The 5,000-nt window shown below is 56.9% G+C and overlaps 6 non-coding genes across 6 annotated transcripts; all 6 read left to right on the top strand.

The window, feature by feature from the left end:
* The first annotated feature begins 245 nt into the window (after positions 1–245).
* Positions 246–364, top strand: LOC140414549 (5S ribosomal RNA). Its single transcript, XR_011943688.1, has one exon. It is a non-coding gene; the product is annotated as a 5S ribosomal RNA (ribosomal RNA).
* Positions 365–1,054: 690 nt separating this feature from the next.
* On the top strand, positions 1,055–1,173 carry LOC140413352 (5S ribosomal RNA). The gene has a single exon (XR_011942524.1). It is a non-coding gene; the product is annotated as a 5S ribosomal RNA (ribosomal RNA).
* A 694-nt stretch (positions 1,174–1,867) lies between these two features.
* On the top strand, positions 1,868–1,986 carry LOC140411815 (5S ribosomal RNA). The gene has a single exon (XR_011941028.1). It is a non-coding gene; the product is annotated as a 5S ribosomal RNA (ribosomal RNA).
* Positions 1,987–2,680: 694 nt separating this feature from the next.
* Positions 2,681–2,799, top strand: LOC140411814 (5S ribosomal RNA). The gene has a single exon (XR_011941027.1). It is a non-coding gene; the product is annotated as a 5S ribosomal RNA (ribosomal RNA).
* Positions 2,800–3,489: 690 nt separating this feature from the next.
* Positions 3,490–3,608, top strand: LOC140411813 (5S ribosomal RNA). Its single transcript, XR_011941026.1, has one exon. It is a non-coding gene; the product is annotated as a 5S ribosomal RNA (ribosomal RNA).
* Positions 3,609–4,304: 696 nt separating this feature from the next.
* Positions 4,305–4,423, top strand: LOC140411812 (5S ribosomal RNA). The gene has a single exon (XR_011941025.1). It is a non-coding gene; the product is annotated as a 5S ribosomal RNA (ribosomal RNA).
* Positions 4,424–5,000: the final 577 nt, after the last annotated feature.

The following is a 5,000-nucleotide window of genomic DNA, read 5'->3' as shown; positions in this document are numbered from 1 at the left end:
GCGGGGCTTGCAGTTTTCCTTGGGGGAGGTGGAGAAGAAAAAAAGAGAGCTAGCTGGGGACGGCATGAAGGGGAGCGAGTATCAGGCATATAGGCTAGAATTAGCAGGAGAAGGAGAGAAAGAGGAGGAGAAGTAGAAGTAGAAGTAGAAAAAGAGAGAGAAAAAATTGAAAACAACCGGAAAGAAGAAGTGGCGAGGGTGCTAGGGTGGCCAACTTGAATAGGCGAGAAGACGGTGCTGCAGATGCCTATGGCCATACTAGTCTGAAAACGCCCGATCTCGTCTGATCTCGGAAGCTAAGCAAACTCAGGCCTGGTTAGTACTTGGATGGGAGACCGCCTGGGAATACCAGGTGCAGTAGGCTTTTGCGGCCAGCAGAGACTGCTCACGCCAAGCACTCTCCACACCAGAGGCAGGCCAACCTTTTGCTGCTCTCTGCGTCCTCGCCATTCCTCCCAACACTTGCCTGCGGGCTCAACTCAGGCAGGCGGCTTGGTCGGGCCATTCAGCTGCTGCAGCTTTGCCGGGCCTTTGCAACGCAGCACGGTTGGGTGCCTTGGCGTGCTGCACTTTGATGGGCCCGCCAGCTGGCCCTTGTGGCCGCAAGCCAGTGTGTCGGCAGGACGTTCTCCTAGCCTGAAGGCGCCGCATGAATGCAAGTTGTGGCATTGGGGCTGGTGTGGAAAGCGAAGGAAGAGAGAGCTGGCTTGCATTGCCTGCCTGACCCTTGTGCTGGCTGTGCTGAGAGAAGTGCGCAGCGTTGCAATGTGGAAAGGCAGCAGCGTGCAGGCGGCAGGCTGGTGTGAGGTGGGCGGGGCTTGCAGTTTTCCTTGGGGAGGTGGAGAAGAAAAAAGAGAGCTAGGTGGGGACGGCATGAAGGGGAGCGAGTATCAGGCATATAGGCTAGAATTAGCAGGAGAAGGAGAGAAAGAGGAGGAGAAGTAGAAGTAGAAGTAGAAAAAGAGAGAGAAAAAATTGAAAACAACCGGAAAGAAGAAGTGGCGAGGGTGCTAGGGTGGCCAGCTTGAATAGGCGAGAAGACGGTGCTGCAGATGCCTACGGCCATACTAGTCTGAAAACGCCCGATCTCGTCTGATCTCGGAAGCTAAGCAGACTCAGGCCTGGTTAGTACTTGAATGGGAGACCGCCTGGGAATACCAGGTGCAGTAGGCTTTTGCGGCCAGCAGTGACTGCTCACGCCAAGCACTCTCCACACCAGAGGCAGGCCAACCTTTTGCTGCTCTCTGCGTCCTCGCCATTCCTCCCAACACTTGCCTGCGGGCTCAACTCAGGCAGGCGGCTTGGTCGGGCCATTCAGCTGCTGCAGCTTTGCCGGGCCTTTGCAACGCAGCACGGTTGTGTGCCTTGGCGTGCTGCACTTTGATGGGCACGCCAGCTGGCCCGTGTGGCCGCAAGCCAGTGTGTCGGCAGGACGTTCTCTCTCCTAGCCTGAAGGCGCCGCATGAATGCAAGTTGTGGCATTGGGGCTGGTGTGGAAAGCGAAGGAAGAGAGAGCTGGCTTGCATTGCCTGCCTGACCCTTGTGCTGGCTGTGCTGAGAGAAGTGCGCAGCGTTGCAATGTGGAAAGGCAGCAGCGTGCAGGCGGCAGGCTGGTGTGAGGTAGGCGGGGCTTGCAGTTTTCCTTGAGGAGGTGGAGAAGAAAAAAGAGAGCTCGGTGGGAATGGCATGAAGGGGAGCGAGTATCAGGCATATAGGCTAGAATTAGCAGGAGAAGGAGAGAAAGAGGAGGAGAAGTAGAAGTAGAAGTAGAAAAAGAGAGAGAAAAAATTGAAAACAACCGGAAAGAAGAAGTGGCGAGGGTGCTAGGGTGGCCAGCTTGAATAGGCGAGAAGACGGTGCTGCAGATGCCTACGGCCATACTAGTCTGAAAACGCCCGATCTCGTCTGATCTCGGAAGCTAAGCAGACTCAGGCCTGGTTAGTACTTGGATGGGAGACCGCCTGGGAATACCAGGTGCAGTAGGCTTTTGCGGCCAGCAGAGACTGCTCACGCCAAGCACTCTCCACACCAGAGGCAGGCCAACCTTTTGCTGCTCTCTGCGTCCTCGCCATTCCTCCCAACACTAGCCTGCGGGCTCAACTCAGGCAGGCGGCTTGGTCGGGCCATTCAGCTGCTGCAGCTTTGCCGGGCCTTTGCAACGCAGCACGGTTGTGTGCCTTGGCGTGCTGCACTTTGATGGGCACGCCAGCTGGCCCGTGTGGCCGCAAGCCAGTGTGTCGGCAGGACGTTCTCTCTCCTAGCCTGAAGGCGCCGCATGAATGCAAGTTGTGGCATTGGGGCTGGTGTGGAAAGCGAAGGAAGAGAGAGCTGGCTTGCATTGCCTGCCTGACCCTTGTGCTGGCTGTGCTGAGAGAAGTGCGCAGCGTTGCAATGTGGAAAGGCAGCAGCGTGCAGGCGGCAGGCTGGTGTGAGGTGGGCGGGGCTTGCAGTTTTCCTTGGGGAGGTGGAGAAGAAAAAAGAGAGCTAGGTGGGGACGGCATGAAGGGGAGCGAGTATCAGGCATATAGGCTAGAATTAGCAGGAGAAGGAGAGAAAGAGGAGGAGAAGTAGAAGTAGAAGTAGAAAAAGAGAGAGAAAAAATTGAAAACAACCGGAAAGAAGAAGTGGCGAGGGTGCTAGGGTGGCCAACTTGAATAGGCGAGAAGACGGTGCTGCAGATGCCTACGGCCATACTAGTCTGAAAACGCCCGATCTCGTCTGATCTCGGAAGCTAAGCAGACTCAGGCCTGGTTAGTACTTGGATGGGAGACCGCCTGGGAATACCAGGTGCAGTAGGCTTTTGCGGCCAGCAGAGACTGCTCACGCCAAGCACTCTCCACACCAGAGGCAGGCCAACCTTTTGCTGCTCTCTGCGTCCTCGCCATTCCTCCCAACACTTGCCTGCGGGCTCAACTCAGGCAGGCGGCTTGGTCGGGCCATTCAGCTGCTGCAGCTTTGCCGGGCCTTTGCAACGCAGCACGGTTGGGTGCCTTGGCGTGCTGCACTTTGATGGGCCCGCCAGCTGGCCCGTGTGGCCGCAAGCCAGTGTGTCGGCAGGACGTTCTCCTAGCCTGAAGGCGCCGCATGAATGCAAGTTGTGGCATTGGGGCTGGTGTGGAAAGCGAAGGAAGAGAGAGCTGGCTTGCATTGCCTGCCTGACCCTTGTGCTGGCTGTGCTGAGAGAAGTGCGCAGCGTTGCAATGTGGAAAGGCAGCAGCGTGCAGGCGGCAGGCTGGTGTGAGGTGGGCGGGGCTTGCAGTTTTCCTTGGGGAGGTGGAGAAGAAAAAAGAGAGCTAGGTGGGGACGGCATGAAGGGGAGCGAGTATCAGGCATATAGGCTAGAATTAGCAGGAGAAGGAGAGAAAGAGGAGGAGAAGTAGAAGTAGAAGTAGAAAAAGAGAGAGAAAAAATTGAAAACAACCGGAAAGAAGAAGTGGCGAGGGTGCTAGGGTGGCCAGCTTGAATAGGCGAGAAGACGGTGCTGCAGATGCCTACGGCCATACTAGTCTGAAAACGCCCGATCTCGTCTGATCTCGGAAGCTAAGCAGACTCAGGCCTGGTTAGTACTTGGATGGGAGACCGCCTGGGAATACCAGGTGCAGTAGGCTTTTGCGGCCAGCAGTGACTGCTCACGCCAAGCACTCTCCACACCAGAGGCAGGCCAACCTTTTGCTGCTCTCTGCGTCCTCGCCATTCCTCCCAACACTTGCCTGCGGGCTCAACTCAGGCAGGCGGCTTGGTCGGGCCATTCAGCTGCTGCAGCTTTGCCGGGCCTTTGCAACGCAGCACGGTTGTGTGCCTTGGCGTGCTGCACTTTGATGGGCACGCCAGCTGGCCCGTGTGGCCGCAAGCCATTGTGTCGGCAGGACGTTCTGTCTCCTAGCCTGAAGGCGCCGCATGAATGCAAGTTGTGGCATTGGGGCTGGTGTGGAAAGCGAAGGAAGAGAGAGCTGGCTTGCATTGCCTGCCTGACCCTTGTGCTGGCTGTGCTGAGAGAAGTGCGCAGCGTTGCAATGTGGAAAGGCAGCAGCGTGCAGGCGGCAGGCTGGTGTGAGGTGGGCGGGGCTTGCAGTTTTCCTTGGGGGAGGTGGAGAAGAAAAAAAGAGAGCTAGGTGGGGACGGCATGAAGGGGAGCGAGTATCAGGCATATAGGCTAGAATGAGCAGGAGAAGGAGAGAAAGAGGAGGAGAAGTAGAAGTAGAAGTAGAAAAAGAGAGAGAAAAAATTGAAAACAACCGGAAAGAAGAAATGGTGAGGGTGCTAGCGTGGCCGGCTTGAATAGGCAAGAAGACGGTGGTGCAGATGCCTACGGCCATACTAGTCTGAAAACGCCCGATCTCGTCTGATCTCGGAAGCTAAGCAGACTCAGGCCTGGTTAGTACTTGGATGGGAGACCGCCTGGGAATACCAGGTGCAGTAGGCTTTTGCGGCCAGCAGAGACTGCTCACGCCAAGCACTCTCCACACCAGAGGCAGGCCAACCTTTTGCTGCTCTCTGCGTCCTCGCCATTCCTCCCAACACTTGCCTGCGGGCTCAACTCAGGCAGGCGGCTTGGTCGGGCCATTCAGCTGCTGCAGCTTTGCCGGGCCTTTGCAACGCAGCACGGTTGGGTGCCTTGGCGTGCTGTACTTTGATGGGCACGCCAGCTGGCCCGTGTGGCCACAAGCCAGTGTGTCGGCAGGACGTTCTGTCTCCTAGCCTGAAGGCGCCGCATGAATGCAAGTTGTGGCATTGGGGCTGGTGTGGAAAGCGAAGGACGAGAGAGCTGGCTTGCATTGCCTGCCTGACCCTTGTGCTGGCTGTGCTGAGAGAAGTGCGCAGCGTTGCAATGTGGAAAGGCAACATCGTGCAGGCGGCAGGCTGGTGTGAGGTGGGCGGGGCTTGCAGTTTTCCTTGGGGGAGGAGGAGCAGAAAAAAAGAGAGCTAGCTGGGGACGGCATGAAGGGGAGCGAGTATCAGGCATATAGGCTAGAATGAGCAGGAGAAGGAGAGAAAGAGGA

The sequence above is a fragment of the Scyliorhinus torazame genome, chromosome 4 (assembly GCF_047496885.1).
Source record: "Scyliorhinus torazame isolate Kashiwa2021f chromosome 4, sScyTor2.1, whole genome shotgun sequence".
Classification (NCBI taxonomy): Eukaryota; Metazoa; Chordata; class Chondrichthyes; order Carcharhiniformes; family Scyliorhinidae; genus Scyliorhinus; species Scyliorhinus torazame.
Note: the sequence above shows the minus strand (reverse complement) of the source record. Positions and strands in the feature narration are given on the sequence as shown.